This window comes from Cetorhinus maximus, chromosome 5 (genome assembly GCF_964194155.1).
Source record: "Cetorhinus maximus chromosome 5, sCetMax3.hap1.1, whole genome shotgun sequence".
Classification (NCBI taxonomy): Eukaryota; Metazoa; Chordata; class Chondrichthyes; order Lamniformes; family Cetorhinidae; genus Cetorhinus; species Cetorhinus maximus.
The window spans coordinates 113,258,932-113,279,456 of record NC_135883.1 but is presented as its reverse complement, the minus strand read 5'-3'; the positions used below and the strand labels follow the sequence as shown (position 1 = coordinate 113,279,456).

The following is a 20,525-nucleotide window of genomic DNA, read 5'->3' as shown; positions in this document are numbered from 1 at the left end:
CATGCTGGGAAGCACAGGAGTGCTCCTCCAGCCCACGCAAAGAATCCTTGGCATCCCCCAACCCCCTTCTATTTCCCTCCCTGCATTGGCATCTGTTGGTAAACTCCACCTTCCATCATTACCCCTATTTGGTGGCCCATGCACCATTCACTTGGGTCCCCAATGGTGTCCAGTTTTTCCCCCAATTCTTGCTAGCATTGAGAATCTTCAGGCAGGAGACAATTCAGCATTATTTAAGTAAGGCCTGGGAATTAAAATGGCCCATGCTTCATCACCTTTACAGCCACAGAGGGGGCAGTGCAGGCAGATGGCAAAGGGTTACAGGTCCTCATACAGTTGCTGGCACAGCCCCCATATTGCATCTCTAGTGAAGTGCATGGTCCTAAAACATAAGTTTTTCATAGGACCTTTGTTGCCTGCATCTTCTCTAGTGGTGTGGCAGTGGAGGCTATGGGAATAACAATTTGATGCTGTGCATCCTCCTTAAATGTTGCCTTTTCTTATCTCCACCTTCTTCTGTTCCTACCTGTTTTGATAATTGCATTCAAAGAAATGCCCAAGTGGAAAGCTGTACCTGCCCCTGAATAACATTGTAGGAGGAGAGGGGTGAGGGGGAAGGGAATCAAAATCTCTTGGTGGTCTCAAGCTCTCACAATCAGAAGGAAATTCAAGGCTGCCTAGGCTCAATGCCAGAAAGAAAAATACTTCAAAGCATTGTTGTCAGATGCAGGGATCACTATTAAACTGTTCAGCAGTCTTTAGGCTTGAAAACTTCCTACTTCTGCGGTCGTAGTTGATCGTAGGAACAATTGCGCCTTATATTTCTTATTCAGCCTTATCCCCAGTAAATTGTGAGCAAAAGCAGGAAATTTGGGGCACTACTGGCATTCATAATAATCTTTTGTAATTAAATGCAGGGCTGATCTTGGAAAGGGCCAAACCATGCAAGGAAGTTCAAGAGGGTTGATTTTAGGCTGTGAGCAGGCAAAAACAGTTTCCACTCTGACTTAAAAACAAAAAGCTAAAAGCTACTGCGGATGCTGGAAATCCAAAACAAAATAAAAACAGAATTACCTGGAAAAACTCAGCAAGTCTGGCAGCATCGGCGGAGAAGAAATCAGTCAACGTTTCGAGCCCTCATGGCCCTTCAGCAGAACTGAAGCATAGTTTCAACAAGGGAGAAATATAAATTGGTTTAAGGTGGGTGGGGGGGAAGAGACACATTGAGGGTGTGGTGTGAGCAGATAATCAAAAGATGTCAGAGACAAAAGGGTCAAAGAGGTGTTGAAGGTGGTGGTCTTTGTCTGAGAAAAGTGCTAATTAAGAATGCAAGACAGGATATTCAAAGTACTGCTCTAGTGGGGGTGGGGTGGAAAGACTAAAGGTTTTAGTTTTAGATTTAAAAATAATGGAAATAGGTGGGGAAAGAAGAATCTATATAAATTATTGAAAAAAAAGGCGGGTGGGGGGGGAAAAGAAACGGGGTGGGGATGGGGGGAGGGGGGTTTAAGATCTAAAGTTGTTGAATTCAATATTCAGCCCAGAAGGCTGTAAAGTGCCTAGTCGGAAGATGAGGTGCTGTTCCTCCAGTTTGCGTTGGGCTTCACTGGAACAATGCAGCAAGCCAAGGACAGACATGTGAGCAAGAGAACAGGGTGGAGTGTTAAAATGGCAAGTGACAGGGAGGTTTGGGTCTTTCTTGCGGACAGACCGCAGGTGTTCCGCAAAACGGTCGCCCAGTTTGCGTTTGGTCTCTCCAATGTAGAGGAGACCGCATTGGGAGCAACGAATGCAGTAGACTAAGTTAGGGGAAATGCAAGTGAAATGCTGCTTCACTTGAAAGGAGTGTTTGGGCCCTTGGACGGTGAGGAGAGAGGAAGTGAAGGGGCAGGTGTTGCACCACACCCTCAATGTGTCTCTTCCCCCCCACCCACCTTAAACCAATTTATATTTCTCCCTTGTTGAAACTATGCTTCAGTTCTGCTGAAGGGCCATGAGGGCTCGAAACGTTGACTGATTTCTTCTCCGCCGATGCTGCCAGACTTGCTGAGTTTTTCCAGGTAATTCTGTTTTTATTTTGTTTTCCACTCTGACTTGCTGGCTAGACAAAGTACTTGCTCCAATATCTTTCTGCAACTTTTAAAAATGATGCCGAATTCGGGGTCCAGTAACATATTTTGATTTCTACAGAAATGGCCCTGAAATTCAGTAGGGTTACCATTGCCTTCTTAGCATGGGTGCAGGACTAATGGAATCATAGAGAAATGATGCAAATGGTAGCTTTCTACCCATTTGAGTCATTTAATTGGGATTCTTAACCAATCTCCTGCTGGAGTCATATCGGGAGACCAATGATGATCCTGTGAACTATCAGAGCCAATATGTATGTACTGTTAGCTGTACATAGTTACAGATTTGGTAGTATAGTGGTCTTACTGGACTTGTAAGCCAGAGGCCCACACTAGTGATCCAACAATATGAGTTCTAATCCCACCATGACAGCTGGGGAATTTGAATTCAGTTAGTTACTTAAATCTGGAATTTAATAATAAAATCTAGTATCAGTAATGGTGTCCCATGAAATTACCAAATTGCTGTAAAAACCTACATGGTTGGCTAATGTCCTTTAGGGTATGAAATCTGCCATTCTTATCTGCTCTGGCCTATAAGTGACTCCAGACCCAAAGCAATGTACTTGACTCTTAATTGCCTCTGAAATGGCCTAGCAAATCACTCAGGTGTACCAAACTGCTATTCTTCCAGTGGTTCGAGAAAGTAGCTCACCACCACCTTCTCAAGGGCAGTAATGGATGGGCAATAAACACGGGCCTTGCCAGCTACGTCCACCTTCTGAGAATGGAAAACATAATCGCCATATATTACATTGATGATGTTACTTACAGCACATGCAAATGCCGCTTATAACAACTACACCAATTTCAGACTAAACTAGTATATACATAAGAATGGATTTATGCAAGATGTCATAATCATGTATGGAAAATATATTAGGTTAGCAGTAAACCAGATCTGAAGTGACCTGAAATAACAACTTTGCATTTTATGTCATCAATATGTCTATTAAAAACAAATTAAGTTCCTATGTGCTGAGACATAATACAATCTGACACCCCAAATGTTGTAACTCCATCAGAAAGCTTCCTGCTGCACTGATGAGTGAAGAACAACAAATTCCCCTCTGTAACTGGAAACAGAACAAAGCTAAATGTTTAAAATGTGCCTGCCAGATGGTGGTCTAGTGGAGAGAATCCAGTTCTTGATAAAACTGGCATGGTAAGCACCAATCCCTGGCAATGCAGTTTAGCCCTGTGCATGCCTGTAATCCTGATGAGAGTGGTGGAGCATGGAGGAAGGTGTAGTTGGAGCAATTAGGCTGATGTTAGATTGGTAGTTTTCTGTTAACTATTTCCAATCCTGATATCCGAGACTGACTCCTTATTAGTACCAGCAAATGTATCTAGCATATGTATAACCTTATCCCTTTATTGCTAACATCAGACAAGTATAGTTAAGCAGATATAGTCTAATTTTACCACCACCCCAAAACACTGCTTTTAGGTGCAAAGAAACAACCAATGAATGAAGTTATATTTGTAGCATATGCACATTTATTTACTACAAAGACAGAAAGACAGTTTCCTGATATTATTTTAAGAGTTATTTTTTTGAAGGGTTGTAAACACATTTGAAAATGATTCTGTGGTGGCAAAGCTGGGTTAACCAGTGAAAACCTTGTGGTGGGTGGCGGAACCACACACTCTCATTCCTGTGCAATGACGCTAGCATTGTTTTTCAGAAACGTTGAGTGATGAAAATAGTAAGGCAGGTTTGCCTATTATTTATTAGGTTGCATTAAGTCTATTTGAAATTTCTATGCTAACCTCTAAGGAAATATTTCCATCTTCTTCCCCTATAAACTGTTCTTGACCCCAGAGCATGACGTCATTTTCCGAAAGACAAAGACAAATATGATTCAAAGAGAAACTGACTTCAAATGCTATTAGTGGATAAGTAAAACTGCTGTAAAGATAACCGCAGAATGTAATTTAGACACCAAACTTAAGCAGCCAAGATTCCAGAGATGAATTTTAATGAGGCACTTATTTACATGTGCAATTATTTACTTGGGAAGTTTAAACTTCCAATGGGCAGAGTTATGATGCCTGGGCCACCCTGTCTCCTCCCCTCCCTGCTCCCGCCCTGAGAACGTCTGCGACAAAGATCTTAGTTTCAGAGAATTGGGGCTGTACTTTATGCACTCCTGCCTGGCGTGCTTTGGGCAGGGGGGCGCCATGTAAAATAGGGTAGGTGCCCATCCCACCACCTTCCCACCAACCCCCAAGCTCACCCCCATAATATGTGGTTGGGCAGGAGCCAAAATCAGCATAATAAGTAATCAAGGGACAATTAGGCTTGTTACCAAGCCAATTGACTTGATAATATGTTGCCCACAGCGACCGGAAGTCATGGCCGCTCCAGGGTTTCCTAGGCTGCCAGAGCAGGGGCTCTTCCTTTTCGACTCTGACATCTTGAAGCCACAACATGCCTCTTAAAGATGATAAGAAGAAGAAATATGGGGGGCAAAGGGGGCAAAAAGGATAAAGATACAATAAACAAGACTGGAGGCAAGGCCAAGATAAAGAAGTGGTCAAAAAGAAAAGTGAGGGACAAGCTGAACAACTTGATCCTGTTTGACAAAGCCACTTATGACAAACTGTTGAAAGAGTTACCAAACTACAAACTCATCACGCCTGCAGTCGTCTCTGAAAGACTAAGATCAGAGGTTCTCTGGCCAGGGTTGCCCTGCAGGAGCTGCTTGTGAAAGGTATGATCAAGCTGGTGTGTAAACACAGGGCACAGGTAATTTACACACGAAATAGCAAGGGAGGGGATGCACCTGCTGCTACAGATGAAGTGTAAATAGGTTCTGGAATGGATCCCAAGTAAGGATATTTAGATACGAGTGTAAAATAAAAATAAAACTGTATGGTGTGGCCAGTCGGGTGGGAAGTCCAATTTTTTAACAAAGCTCTTCACAGGGCAAGAAGAAAGGAGGAGTTTGACCTTCATGGAGGGACCCTTTCCTGAATGGGGAGGGGGGTGCGGCCACCCTTAAGATGAATCCCTGCTTCCTTCCTCCCTTCCTGTAGACTTTAACCTCCCTCCTACCACCCCCAGCTCCCCTGCCCCTCTCCCTGACCTTCCCAAACCCTCCCTATCTCCTTGCTTAGCAATAACCTGCTCACTGATGCCCGGCTTGAGTTCCACCAGTGTCACTCAGTTCCTGATCTCATCACAGCCTTGGTTCAAACATGGACAAAAATGTTGAACTCAATAGGTGAGGTGAGAGTGACTGCTCTTGACATCGAAACAGCATTTGACTGAATGTGGCGTCGAGAAACTCTAGCAAAACTGGAGTCAATGGGAATCGGGGGAAAACTCTCTGCTGGTCAGAGTCATACTTAGCACAAAGTTGTGGTTGTTGGATATCAATCATCTCAGTTCCAGGACATCATTGCAGGAGTTCCTCAGGGTAGTGCCCTAGGCCCAACCATCTCCAGTTACTTCATCAACAACCTTCCTTCCATCATAAGGTCAGAAGTGGATATGTTCGCTGAGGATTGCACAATGTTCAGCACCATTTGCAACTCCTCAGATACTGAAGCAGTCCATGTCCAAATGCAGCAAGACTTGGACAATACCCAGGCTCAAGCTGACAAGTCGCAAGTAATAATCATGCCACACACATGCCAGGCAATGACTATCTCCAACAAGATAGAATCTAACCATCGCCCCTTGACATTCAATGGCATTACCATTGCTGAATTCCCCACTATCAACATCCTGGGAGGTACCATTGACTAGATGCTGAACTAGATTAGCATTATAAATACTATGGCTACAAGAACAGGTCAGAGGCTAGGAATTCTGCGGTGAGTAACTCACCTCCTGACTCCCCAAAGCCTGTCCACCATCTACAAGGCATAAGTCAGGAGTGTGATGGAATACTCCCCACTTACCTGGATGAGTGCAGTTCCAACAACTCTCAAGAAACTTGACAACAGCAGGACAAAGCAGCCTACATGATTGGAACCACATCCACCAACTTAAACATTCATTCCCTCCATCATTCTTGCACAGTGGCAACAGAGTGTACCATTTACATGATGCACTGCAGGAACTCACCAAGGCTTCCTCGACAGCACCGTCCAAACCCATGACCGCTACCATCTAGAAGGACAAGGGCAGTGGATGCATAGGAACACCACCACATGGAAGTTCCCCTCCAAGTCACTCACCATCCTGACTTGGAAATATATCATCGTTCCTTCATTGTCGCTGTGTCAAAATTCAGGAACTCCCTCCCTAACAGCACCCTTGTGTGCACTTACACTACAGGGACTGCAGCGGTTCAAGAAGGCAGCTCACCACCATCTTCTCAAGGGCAATTAGGCATGGGCAATAAATGCTGGCCCAGCCAGCGACATCCACATCCCATGAATGAATAAAATAAAACCCTGGACTGACCTGCCCCAGGGATCCATGGATCTCCCTGCAGCCGCTATTGATGCGCTCTTGGTGCTGACGGAACTGATGGAGCTGCCGGCCAATCCGATTGGTGGGTCTTCCTCCTCAATGAGGGACAGACGTACCACTTGACTCTTGTTTAGCCACCCGACAGAGCTTTATAGCTGCAGGATGGGTCGGCATGGAGCATGTTGGCTCCACACCGGCTTTGCTTCCAGAGGGGTGATCCATCCAGCCCCCTCATATTATTCAGCGTTTGGACTTGATGCCCTCTTCTTACCCAGATATTTCCCCCATCCTTCTCCTACCGATAATCTCAGGCATAGGGCAGCAACTAACAGTAGGAGCTCTATTGGGAAGGCTTAGAAAACACCGCACCCCCTGCGCCCCTGACAATGTTCATCTCCCCTCATCCCCTCCCAACAATGCTCACCATACTGCCCCCCACTGCACCCCCCCACCGATACTGCTCCCTCCCCCCTCGGACCCCCAACAATGCTAAGCCCTGCCCCTCAGGCTCTTCCTGAAAATGCCCAACCCCGCTCCCCTTTACCCTCTGTTTCATGGCTCACAGGCCCTGAAACTTCAACCTGAAAAAGGAGAATCCTAAATATGATTCAGTGAACTGGCAGAAACAGAACTTTGTCCAAATGCTGCTTGTTCAGAATTTTAGCTCTGCAACCATGCTCTTTATTTTATTGTGAGAACATTCCCACACATGTGTTTAATTAGCTGTACTGCTTTCTTAAAACTGTCCAAATTCAGTTCTAATAACAGTAAACATCCAACCATTTAAACGTCAGGAACAGGAATGGACATCTTTAAAGGATTATCATAAAATTTTGTAAATTATCAAAAAAAAAAGCATCTTTTTGTATCTCTATTTATACTGCCACACAACCTAATTGTGTAAAAAATTAACAAATTTCATCTCTGAGAAAATGAGAAAAAACCGTGAGAGAGAAAATGATTTACAGGTATAGAAAGAAAGGGTGAAAACTACAGTGAGGTGAAAGAGATTGAGGGTTCACAGAGTGGAATGACAGAAAAGCACAGACTGTACTTTCCATCTTTTTGTGTTTGTATCTGTGCCCAGGTCTGTTCAGACATGAGAAATCAATTAAAGCAAGAAGTAACACAACTAACAGTGGAAAAGGAAAGATAAAACTGGAATGATAGGTAAGAGAACCCCGAGGGCGGAATTTTACGCTGCTGGGATTTTACGGCCCCACTGAAGTCAATGGGCTTTTGAACGGCTCGCTGCATTTTACGGCCCTACCCCTGCCGTGACGGGGCCGTAAAACTCCGGCCCCTATAGCCTTTGAAATTGACGGCACAGCGGGGACTATTCTTGGCCCTTGTGTCTGTCCATTCTTTGCTGGAGTCAAGAGTATTCCCAGTATCAGCTATTTAACAAGTGGCTATTTGGTGGCCGTGACTTTCTGGTAACACTTTCAAAATGATCATTTCATACATGATGTGACAGTCGAATTTATTGATAATTGGAATACCGGTGTACTATTAGCCAACTTACACCCGACCCGAGCTGGAGGGGCTCTTTTTAAATACGCAGATTAGGGTCTGGTGACATCATCACCTGGACTTCTCAACGCTCTGCCTGCTTCAAGGCTCACACATGCTCTATAACTTTTAAAGTCAGAGCCTAAGTCTGACAAATTTGTTGCGAGAAAGCTTATTAACATCCTTTAAGAGGTTCTTAAATATCCATCAAGAAAGTCTTTTTAATCAGCCATGGAACTTCCTGTATCCCTTAGAATAATCTACTACTCAGGGCAAATTATTACCTGAGAAAACCTGATCATGAGTGTTATCATTGGAGAACTAGAGGCAGCAGGAAGCTATTATAGGAGTGGACTATGGATGAGGCACTGAAGCTCCATAAGTAATTAGATTGCGGATCATCTATCCATGGATCATTGACTGAATAAGAGTGATTGAATATCATTTGCCACCACAAATTTAAGGCAAACACAGTGAATGCATGTGTGTGTATATTTTCAAATACCCATCAAAGAACAAGTAGAGACTTATCAGGCTAGGATCTACATGATGTTGTAGGAATCAACTTGCTGTTTATGTCTGGGTTTGACCAGATCAACCTCCCTTCCTAGCCCATTAAAGTTAGCCACGGATTTATTGTATTATTAATACTAGTCTGTCTGCTGAAGGAGTCTGTTCTCCAATGTGGAGTGGCAGCAATACATTTTTATACGCATTATTATAAATGACAGGCAGGATTATTGCACATAGATTGAAAGTGCTTAAAAATATGAGTAAGGAAGATATAGAACTAACTAAAATAATGGAAAATGTCCTTTCTAAACTACTTTCACATAATTTCTGCTGATTTCTGCTGCTTTTCCTTTGGATCTCTGATGCAGTCATGAAATTGGTACATTGCCCACAGCTCTAATAATTGTATAAAGCACATGTTTGTCATATGAATCATGCTTTCTCATAATCATTTAATAGTTAACTGAGGGATTTCTACAACAAAAAAGGTGCTTTCTGCCTGTGGATCAGGGATGACAGCGTTCCTGAATGGAATATTTTTCTTTTTTATTAACCTTCAAATTCCTAATTGTATAGCATGGATCAAAGGAATACAAAGCTCCCTCTTCATTTGCATCATATCGGAGAACACCAGCTCTACAAGCCTTGCCAGAATGACTTTTTAATTTGCCTCATGCTGTAGCCTTACGCCTCTCACAAAGAGAGTGCCGGATATACTGGTAGGTGAGCACATGAAACATTTTATTTTCCTGCAAAGCTGTTTGTCAAATCCTCCATAACAGAACTAAGGTTATCAAAAAATGTGTGAGTCATTGATGAATAGAGCCCTTCACGTTAGTTGTCTTGAATTTGAAAATTGCTTTCCCAAATAGTATTTATGATACGAAGGAGTGAAATTGGATTTTGGGTACGTCTGTTGGGATAGAAATTGGTCTTGGGCAGTAGCACTAATCGGGCAATATTGAATCTACCGCCCAGCATGCTTTCTGCCTGGTGTTCAGTCCCATTTACTTCAATTGAATTGAATATCAGTGTTGTGAAAATGCCCATCGAGTCCAACCACCCATTTTTTACCCCAACAGCTGTTAGCCTTGGCTCAGGGGAAGCGCCACCCCACTGAGTCAAAAGATTGTTGTCCAAACCAGAAAGCTGAACACAAAATCTAGGTTGACACTTTAGTACTGAGGGAGTGTCACTGGGTATAATCAGCAAGGGTGCTTTCTTTCAGATGAGACATTGGCCCAAATCTTCCGGTATCCAAATCATCAGAGACCGGACGGAAGACAGAAGATGTGCGTCAAGGGCTCTGTGGAAGTCCTGACATGCAGGCATATGTAGGAATTTCCCAGGAAGTTTAAACTTCCATTGGGCAGTTCCCTGCTGCCGGGGACCCTGAGCTAGAGTCAGAGACTCAGGACAGATCCGTGTGACTTACATTGATAGTTACACAGAAAATCTTAGGCAGTTTAAAACATGGTCTAACACCTGGGTAACTCCATAACTAATCCCATCAAGCACCAAGCTAACCACCCTTTCTTTTAATTCATTTACAGGATATGGCCTTTGCTGGCTGGGCCAGCGTTTATTACCAGTCCCTAGTTGCCTTTGAGAAGGTGGTGGTGAGCTGCCTTCTTGAACCATTGCAGTCCATGTGGTGTACATACACCCACAGTGCTGTTAGGAAAATCCAGGATTTTGACCCAGCGACAGTGAAGGAACGACGATATATTTCCAAGTCAGGATGGTGAGTGACTTGGAGGCGAAATTCCAGGGGTGGTGTTCCAACTATCTGCTGCCCTTGTCCTTCTAGATGGTCGTGGTCGTGGGTTTGGAAGGTGCTGTCGAAGCAGCCTTGGTGAATTCCTGCAGTGCATCTTGTAGATTGTATACACAGCTGCTACTGTGCGACAGTGGTGAAGGGAGTGAATGTTTGTGGATGTGATGCCAGTCAAGTGGGCTGCTTTGTCCTAGATGATGTTGAGCTTCTTGAATGTTGTGGGAGCTGCATTTATCCATCCAAGTGGAGAGTAATCCATCACACTCCTGAATTATGCCTTGTAGATGGTGGACAGGCTTTGGGAAATCAGGAGGTGAGTTACTCATCGAACGATTCCTAGCCCCTGACCTCCTCTTGTAGCCACAGTATTTATATGGCTAGTCCAGATCAGTTTCTGGTCAATGGTAACCCCCAGGATGTTGATAATGGGGGATTCAGTGATGGTAATGCCATTAAACGTCAAGGGGCGATGGTTGGATTCTCTCTTGTTGGAGATGGTCATTGCCTGACATTTGTATGGTGCAAATGTTACTTGCCACTTGTCAGCCCATCCTGGATATTGCCCGATTGCCCGGATCTTGCTGGAGTTGGCCATGGACTGTTTCAGTATCTGAGCAGTCGCGAGTGGTGCTGAACATCGTGCAATCATCAGCGAACATCCCCACTTCTGACCTTATCAAGAAAGGAAGGTCATTGATGAAGCAGCTGAAGATGGTTGGGCCAAGGACACCCTACCACCTGATTACACCCTGACCACCCAACTAAACCCCAGCCCGTCCCAACTATCCCCCCAACTCGACCTGATTATCCCCCCTAAATACCCCCCAATCCAACCCAGCTATCTCACAACTGCCTGATTAACCTGACCAACCAACCAGCCCCTGAATACCTGTCTATGCCCCCTACCTGACCTGACCATCCCCCTGGCCACCCAACCAGCGTCCGACTACCCAACGAACACCCCTCCCACCTGACTACCTCCCCACCCAACTGCCTTCCCACCTGACCACCCCCTGATCACCTTTCTACCTTCTGTGCATCCGACTACTAACTCTGACCACTCAATTACCCCCCATTCACTACCCTTCGATCCGACCCGACTACCTTCCCAACCAGATCTAACTACCCCTTGCCACTTGATTACCCTACAGCCCGACTACCCACTCACCCACCCCACTCATCTACCCATTCACCCACCTACCCACCTACAAACCTCACCCACCTATCCACCTCACCCACTCACCCATTTACCCATCTCACCCACTCACCCACCTACCCACCTCACTCACCTACCCATTCCGTCACTCATTTTCTCATGCACTCATTCACTAACATATCAAAATTTTTGGGACCTTTAAATACTGACCAGAATATCACCACTAGTGCTATAAAAGGGGACGTGTCCTCTGCGCTGATTCCCTTTGCAGCTCTCTCCATGGAATCCTGTGCTGAGGGAGTTCTTTTGTATCCTGCAGGGGAGTTTGGCCAGAAAAAATGTATCCAGGTAAGTGGGTAGTTTTCTGTCTGATTAGCGTTGGACGCAGTGGTTCCAATGCTGATTCGAAGATTTGGGCCATTAAAGCGAGGTCCTTTCTGTCTCCTCATGTCAATACAAACAATCCCATGACATCATTTGAAGAGCAGGGAGTCCTTCTGGTGCCATAGCTAATATTTAACCTTCAATAGATCCCTAAAATAGATGATCACAGGATCACAGAATTACAGAATTTTAACGACACAGAAGGAGGCTATTCAGCCCATTGTGTCTGCACCGGCTGTCCAAATAAGCATTATGACCTAGTGCCATTGCCCTGCCTTTTCCCCGTACCCCTGCACATTGTTTCTATTCAAATATTAATCTAATGCCCTCATGAATGCCTCGATTGAACTTGCCTCCACCACACTTCCAGGCAGTGCATTCCAGACCTGAACCACTCGTTGCGTGAAAGAGTTTTTTTCTCACATCACATTTGCTTGTTTTGCCAGTCACTTTAAATCTGTGCCCTCTCATTCTTGATCCTTTTACGAGCGGGAACAACTTCTCCCTATCTACTCTGTCCAGCCCCTCATGATTTTGAACATCTCTATCAAATCTCCTCTTAGCCTTCTTCTCTCCAAGGAGAACAGTCCCAAGCTCTCCAATCTATCCTTATAGCTGAAGTTTCTCTGTTGCCTCTTCAACAGCCTCCAGCAAGTTAGTTAAACATGATTTCCCCTTTAGAAATCCATGCTGACTCTTCCTTATCAACACATATTTTTCCACGTGACTACTAATTCTATCCCAAATAATTGTTCCTAGAATCTTGTCAAACTGACTTGTCTGTAATTGCTGGGCTTATCCTTACAACCTTTTTTGAACAAGGACGTAATGTTTGCAATTGTCCAGTCATCTGGCATCTTCCCTGAGTCTAAGGAAGACTGAAAGGTTATGGCCAGTGCCCCTGCAATTTCTACTCTCACTTCTTTCAATAATCTTGGATGCATTTCATCCAGTCCCGGTGCCATGTCAACTTTAAGTACTAACAATCTATTCAACACTCCTTCCTTGTGAATTTTGAACCTTTCTAGTGACAGAGTTTCTTTGTCTGTCACAATGGCCTGGGTAGCATCTACCTCCTTGGTAAAGACGGATGCAAAGTATTCATTTAATACCTCAGCCATGGCCCCTTCATCCACGTGTAAATTTCCTTTAAGGTCCCTAATTGGCCCTACTCCTCCTTTTACCACCTTTCTACTATTTATATGTCTATAGAAGACTTTGGGATTCCCTTTTATGTTGGTTGACAGTCACCTCCCCTCTGAACCTTCTGTATTCCTCTTGATTCTCAATTGTATTTTCTACCTGATACCTGTCATAAGCATACTTTTTCTTTTTTTAATTTTAATTTAATTTTTCATCCAGGGAGCTCTGGATTTGTTTGCCCTACCTTTCCCTTTCGATAGGATATGCCTTGACAGTGCTCAAACCAATTCTTTTTTGAATGTAGCCCATTGTGCAGCTACAGTTTTTCCTGGCAATCTTTCATTCCAGTCTATCTGGCCTAGCTCCGTTCTTGCCCCATCGAACTTGGCTCTTGTCCAGTTAATTATTCTTACTCTGGATTGCCTATCGTTCTTTTCTATCATCATCCTAAAATGTACAATACAATGATCACTGTCTCCTAAATGTTCCCCCATTGGCACTTGATCTACCTGGCCCACCTCATTTACAAGAACCAGGTCCAACAGTGCGTCTTTTCTTGTTGGATTGGACACGTACTGCTGTAGAAAATTCTCCTGAACACAATCTAGGAACGTTTTCCCCTCTCCGCCCTTTACACTACCACTGTCCCAGTCTATATTCGGGTAACTAAAGTCCCCCATTATAACAACCCTATAATGCTTGCATCTCTCTGTCATGCCCCTGCAGATTTGTTCTTCTACATCCTTCTCATTATTTGGTGGTTTACAGATTACACTGAACAATGTAATTGTACCCTTTTTTGTTCCTTAGCTCTAGCCAAATTGATTCTGTCCTTTTACCCTCTGGGGCATCCTCTTTCTTCAGCACTGCAATGCTCTCTAACAAATACTGCCCAATGCCTCCCCACCCTGCCATTTCCTTCCTTTCCTATCTCTTCTGAACACCTTGTACCCAAGAATATTTAACACCCAGTTCTGCCCTTCCTTGAGCCAGTTCTCTGTTATCTCCGCAACGTCAAATTTCCACATGACAATCTGCGCCTATAACTCCCCAATCTTATTTACTATACTCAATGCATTCACATACATGCATAGTAACCCTGATTTAGATTTTGTTACTTTCTCCCTTGCCCTGATTTTACATATACACTTATTATTCTGTTTACTATTGCTATCTGTCCCTCCCAGTATTTTATGCACTCTAGTATTCCTCTCTAATATTTTCTCTCGGTTCCCACACCCCTGCCGAGTTCATTTAAAGCCCTCCCAGGAGCACTAGCAAAACACCCCGGAAGGAACTCCGTTCCAGCTTTGTTCAGGTGCAACCCATCCAGCTTGTACAGGTGCCATCTCCCCCAGAGCCAGTCCCAGTGTCCCAGGAATCTAAAGCTCTCCCTCCTGCACCGTCTGTCCAGCCAAGCATTCATCTGCCTTATCTTCCTATTTCAATGCTCACTGGCACCTGGCACTGGGAGTAATCTGGAGATTATAACATTAGAGGTCCTGCTTGCTAATTTTTTATCTCGCTCCCTAAATTCTGATTGCAGGACTACATCCCCCTTCCTACTTAAGTCATTGGTACCAATGTGGACCATGACCTCTGGCTGATCACCCTCCCCCAGAAGAATGTCTTGCAGCTGCTCTGTGACATCCATGACCCTGGCACCAGGAAGGCAACATACCATCCTGGAGTCACATCTATGGCCACAGAAATGCCTGTCTGTTCCCCTAACCAATGAATCCCCTATCACCATAGCTCTTCTTTCTTCTTCCTCCCCTCCTGTATAGACGAGCGGCTTTTGCTGCCACAAACTTGGCTCTGACTGCACTTCTCTGAGGAATCAGCTCCCCCACCAGTTTCCAAAATGGAAAACCGATTTGTGAGCAGGACCCCAGGGGACTCCTGCACTACCTGCCTACTTCTCTTGGGCTGCCTGGTGGTCACCCATTCCCTCTCTGCCTCCAGGCCCTTAAGCTGTGATGTGACCACCTCTCTGAACGTGCTATCCACATTGCTCTCAGCCTCATGGATGTCCGACAATAACTTCAGCTGCCACTCGAGCTCTGAAGCCTGGAGCTCAAGTTTCTGCACATGTGGTCAGCCAGGGCATCAGTAGCGTCTATGACTTCGCACATATCACAGGACACGCATTCCAATCAACTGAGCAGCCCTGCAATGTTTTAACTCTACTTCCCTTACATTAACTTTATTCTACTTTGGATTATTTATATTGCTTTATTATATTGGCCCTAAATTTTCCTTATCCCTGGTGCTTCTCAGTTAAATCCAAGTATAGCAACTTGCTTAAAAATATTACACTTTTCTAATTTACTCACCAGTTCCTACTTACCAAGGCCACCGCGCTTCTTTCTGAGGAAAGGTAGAAAAAGAAAGGAGCACCTCCTCCCTTCTCACCGAACTCCCTCAGTCACCAAACTGAAGCACTTGACTGCAGCCAAAAACAGCACTCCAGTATAGACAAAGTCAGCACTATCAGATAGCCTACTTTTACACTCTTTGAACTAGCCTCTGAAAACCTGATTAAGCCAGTTATCTAATATGGTCATATTTCCTTGTGGTTGTTGGAGCTTCCACTCTGCTATATGGCTGCCATTTTGCATTTACATCTCTGGCAAAAGAGCAACAGGAACCTGTGCAAATACCAAGGGCTGATCTAACAGAGGTTGGGGGGGTGGGTGGGGGGGAATGTGGGTGGGGATGGTGTCTCAATAGGCCAAAGAGCAGGCAGCCTGGTGGTCAACTTACTCTCTCCCCGTATTATGGAGAATACATGGAGTTGTAGGGAAGGAGGTGGGCCGGGACCTGACATACCTTATGCGTTCGCCTGCTGAAAAATCTAGCCACATGAATTTACAGCAGCCAAGTTGGGGAACACTGGTGGAAATTCACCCCCTCATGTTAAAATTTGCAATTCACCTTTTCCAGAGGTTTGATGAAATGTTCAAGCAATGATCTAAAGCTTAGAAATTCCACAGAGATTTTCCCACTCACCCATGGTAATTTTAATAAGAGATTGGCAGCACTCCTGGGGAAATAGGGAATACAATTGATAATAGTTGTTCCAATATTCCTCTGAATGTTGCACCATTTTGGGATGAATGGAGAAAATACCCAAAGCATTTCAGGGCCTAAATCTCCAAAAATGTCCTCATTTTGTGTAACCTGTAACATGACAGGATCTTTAACTTCATGGATCACTGATTTGATTTTGTTGAAGATACTTATTTAAATTTTTATATTTGACTTTTTTTTAAGAGTGTTTGACTTATTTTGTTTTTCTTGTTTCTTTGTAGTGTAACATTTAGATGCCTATAAGCTATTTAAGCACCAACACAGGAACTAGTGGAATTTAAATTTAATTAATTTTTAAAAAATCTAGAATTGAGAGCTAGTCTCAGTGATGGTGACCATGAAACTAATGCACCAGTTAATTTCTTTACCTAGGAAGAATGTCCTGCAGTCAGCATCACAGTGAAGCAGTCTGGGAAGAGTGTCCTGCAGTCAGTTCTTGTTGAAAATAACAAGAGTGTCATCACAAGACAGTGTGAGAGAGCAACGGAGAGATCAGAACCAGCGTGAGTACGGGGAAGCTTCAAAAAGTAACATCAGCTCAAAGGTGAGAGCTGATTGGTGAGTAGTGGGTAATTGTTTCTCTCCAGTTTTTTTTCTCCAGTTTAAAATAGATTAAGCTAAGGAAAGGTAAGGGTTCTAGTTTTTATTTAAAGTACATAAATAATTTAACTTTTTTTAACTGTATTTAACTTAAAGTAAGGGTATTTTTTCTTCAACTAGAGGCATGGCAGGGCAGCTCAGTCCCGTGTTATGTACCACCTGCAACATGTAGGAAATCCTAGATGCTCCTTGTGCTCTGACCGACCAAGTGCGCAGGAAGTGCCACCAGCTGCAGCTACTTGAGTTTCAGAGCTTGAGTGGCAGCTGGAGGCACTGAGGTGCCTCCGAGAAGCTGAAGTTTCGTATATAGCACATTTTTAGACGTGGTCACCCCACAGCTTATGAAGGTGCAAACAGAGAGGGAATGGGTGACCATCAGTCAGGAGAAAGGTGTCAGATAGGTAGTCATGAAATCCTCAGGATGCATCTCGCTTGAGGACTGTTTATCTGTGTTGGAAAATGGTGAGAGTGACAGTTCCTCTGGGGAGTGCAGCCTAAATCTGCCTTCTGCAGATCATGGCAGTGTGAGTGGCTCAGCTGCACAGGGGGGGAGGAAAAAGAGGGGAAGAGCAATATTGGTAGGGGACTCAATAGTAAGGGGAACAGACAGGCGTTTCTGCAGCCGTAGACGTGACTCCAGGATGGTACGTTGCTTCCCTGGTGCCAGGGTCCAGGATGTCACTGAACGGCTGCAGGGCATTCTAAAGGGGGAGGGCAAACAGACCGAAATCGTGGTGCATATTGGTACCAGTGACATAGGTAGAAAGAGGGGATGAGGTCCTGCAAGCAGAATTTAGGGAACTAGGAAACAGATTGAAAAACAGGACCTCAAAGGTAGTAATCTCTGGATTACTTCCGGTGCCGCGCGCTAGTGAGTATAGAAATAGGAGGTTAGTCCAGATGAATGCATGGCTGGAGAGGTGGTGCAGGAGGGAGGGCTTTAGCTTTCTGGGACATTGGGACCATTTCTGGGGACGGTGGGACCTGTACAAGGCGGATGGGTTGCACCTGAACCGGAATGGGACCAACATCCTTGTGGGGAGGTTTGCTAGTGCTGTTGGGGAGGGTTAAATTAACTTGGCCAGGGTATGGGATCCTAAGAGGAGGTTCAGCAGGGGAAGATGCACATCCAAAATTAGAAGAGAGAGCAAATGAGTCTGGAAGTCATGAGCATTTAGTTATGAGGAGAGATTGGATAGACAGGGGTTATTTTCCTTGGAGCAGAAGAGGGGACATTATTGAGCTGTATAAAATTATGAGGGGCATAGATAGGGTAGACAGGAAGGAACTTTTCCCCTTGGTGGAGGGATCAATAACCAGGGGGCATAGATTTAAGGTAAGGGGCAGGAGGTTTAGAGAGGATGTGAGGAAGAATTTTTTCACACAGAGGGTGGTGGGAATCTGGAACTCACTGCCTGAAAGGGTGGTAGAGGCAGAAACCTTCATAACATTTAAGAAGTATTTGGATGTGCACGTGCGATACCATGGCATACAAGGTTATGGGCCTAGTGCTGGAAAATGGGATTAGAATAGTTGGGTACTTGTTTGACTGGTGCAGACCCGATGGGCTAAAGGACCTTTTTCTGTGCTGTAGACCTCTATGACTCTATGACTAAAATTACCCTTCCAAGCAGATTTCTAGTCCTTTTTCTTCAAGGACTTAACCAATTCTCCACAGGCAGCAGCTTCTGCGTAACAGGATTCCACCCATGAAATCTTCCCTTTGTGGCACACCTTTTTCCTTTCTTCTTTCTGCCTTTGCCTGCTTTCTCTTTGTGACTACCACAGGATTTCCAGCGGCAGAATTTTCACCTCGGCGGGCAGGCGTGCACCTGACCTGCTCAAGCGTGGAATGATGTGTAATGACATCAGGTGAGCATCCCGACGCCAACGCACAGTTTTGCAGAAGTCCGGTCGGCGGGTCCGCGCGGGAATTGGCAGTGCGCCTGCCGACAATTAGAAGGCCTATTAAGGCCATCAAAGTATTAACTAACTTAAATTTTTCGCTGCCCGTCCAACCTTACGGTTGGCGGGCAGGCAAAAAGGCCACTCGGCTTTTGCACTTTTTTGGAAACCTCATCCCTGGGGCAGAATGAGGTTTCCAACATCAAATAAAAATTTAATAACGTTTTTAAAATTTAATTTATAACATGTCCCCACTCATGTGACAGAGTAACATGATGGAGCATGTTTTATAAAATTCTAAAAAATCTTTATGTCTAATTTTAAAAATTCTTCATCTCCCTGAGGCAGCTCTGTGCCTCAGGGAGATTGTCAAATGCTCACTTGCGCGCATGCATGAAGTTCCCCACTTGGCCTGCTCGCCCCGCTTGCGCTCCTCCCCCCCCACACACAGGCAGTGCTGAGCGCTACCATTCGCGTTTCACACCGGGTGGGCATTAATTGGCTCACCAGCATGAAATCATGGTCCTGCCCTGATGATGGGTGGTTGCCGGCTTCTTGACTGCCCCTGCCAAGCCCACCCGACAAGGGCAAAATTCTGCATCAGGTTTTTAACTTCCTTCCTATTAGTACTGCTTCCAGATCAAGGGTTGCCAGATCACTTGGACAAGTATTTCTTATGTAACATGGGATTGAAGTACACAGAATGCATGGAAGTTCCATATATAGTGATCTTTTATTCCACCAACAACATACCTATAAGTACACTCATGAAGAAGTTTATCCTAAAGAAATAAATTTCTTACAAATTTTCCTTACTGTTACTGCTTCTGGATCAAAGAGTGTCACAGTTCAATGGTTTTCTGCATGAGTCTCACTACCCATGGCAATCGTATCACATGGGTATGTCTCCAAGCTGAGGTGTTTATCTAGAATTGTCTGTTTTACTTTGGGATAAAAGCATATTTCAAAACATAACCACCTTGCAGAGTTCAATGTTCATGACAGTGACATATTATACTTTTAAATTATATTACATTCAACTGAGATATTTTGGCCTTGGATGATGTGAGTGGCAAGACTTTCAATCGTACATTATGTCTTCAATGTCTGCCCCTCGGAGGAAGAAGTATACATAAAATGTAATGAAAAAGCTGTAAATGTGTGCAAATTTTTAACTTAGGCCATGTTGACAGGCAGTAATGGGCCATCTACCTGATACATGGTAGTCAGACACTTTTACCTTGTCATATTCTTGAAAGCGTGTTATCTTCTTATGCACCTGTTCCAAGATCCTGAGCATGGTCATCATCTGCTGACAGGAATAATGAACTACTGTCCTCCGGGGAGGATGGTCGAAAGTGAAAATCAGGACAACATTCCATGCACCACCATATGCAGCTGCACATTCATTCTACTGAACGTCAAACAAGTGTCTGGGTGCAATAGGGTTCTGCAAGTCAACACATTCTTTTCTGTGCCTTGACATTGTTTTTTTCTTTCACATAATTTCTCGACCTATCCCCGTAGCCTTGGGAAAGGCTGAATAAAGTGAAAATTTGAAGCTTTAAAAAAGCTGAAGCAATGGGCAGAATTTAATGGCCGCCCCGGGGCGAGTTTGGAAGTGAGGGGGCACTTATTTGGGCATGAGGGTGTGGGATGGGGACCTCACCACCTTACACCTCTGTCCCGATTGAGTTTGGGGCTGGAAGGCTTGTGGGTGGCCTTCCTGCCCCACTGCCAATTGAGGCCCTTAAATGGACAATTAATACCCACTGAAGGGCTTCATCCCACTGCCACTGGTATTCAATGAGCGGCAGGCAGGGCAGTCACCATGTGGGAAGCCCATAAAGCAAACCCTGTCAGTCTGCTTGCGGGCGAGAGGGA

General features: G+C 44.6%; 1 pseudogene; it reads left to right on the top strand.

Annotated features, from left to right (window-relative positions):
- The first annotated feature begins 4,563 nt into the window (after nucleotides 1–4,563).
- On the top strand, nucleotides 4,564–4,997 carry LOC144680344 (small ribosomal subunit protein eS25 pseudogene; annotated as a pseudogene).
- Nucleotides 4,998–20,525: the final 15,528 nt, after the last annotated feature.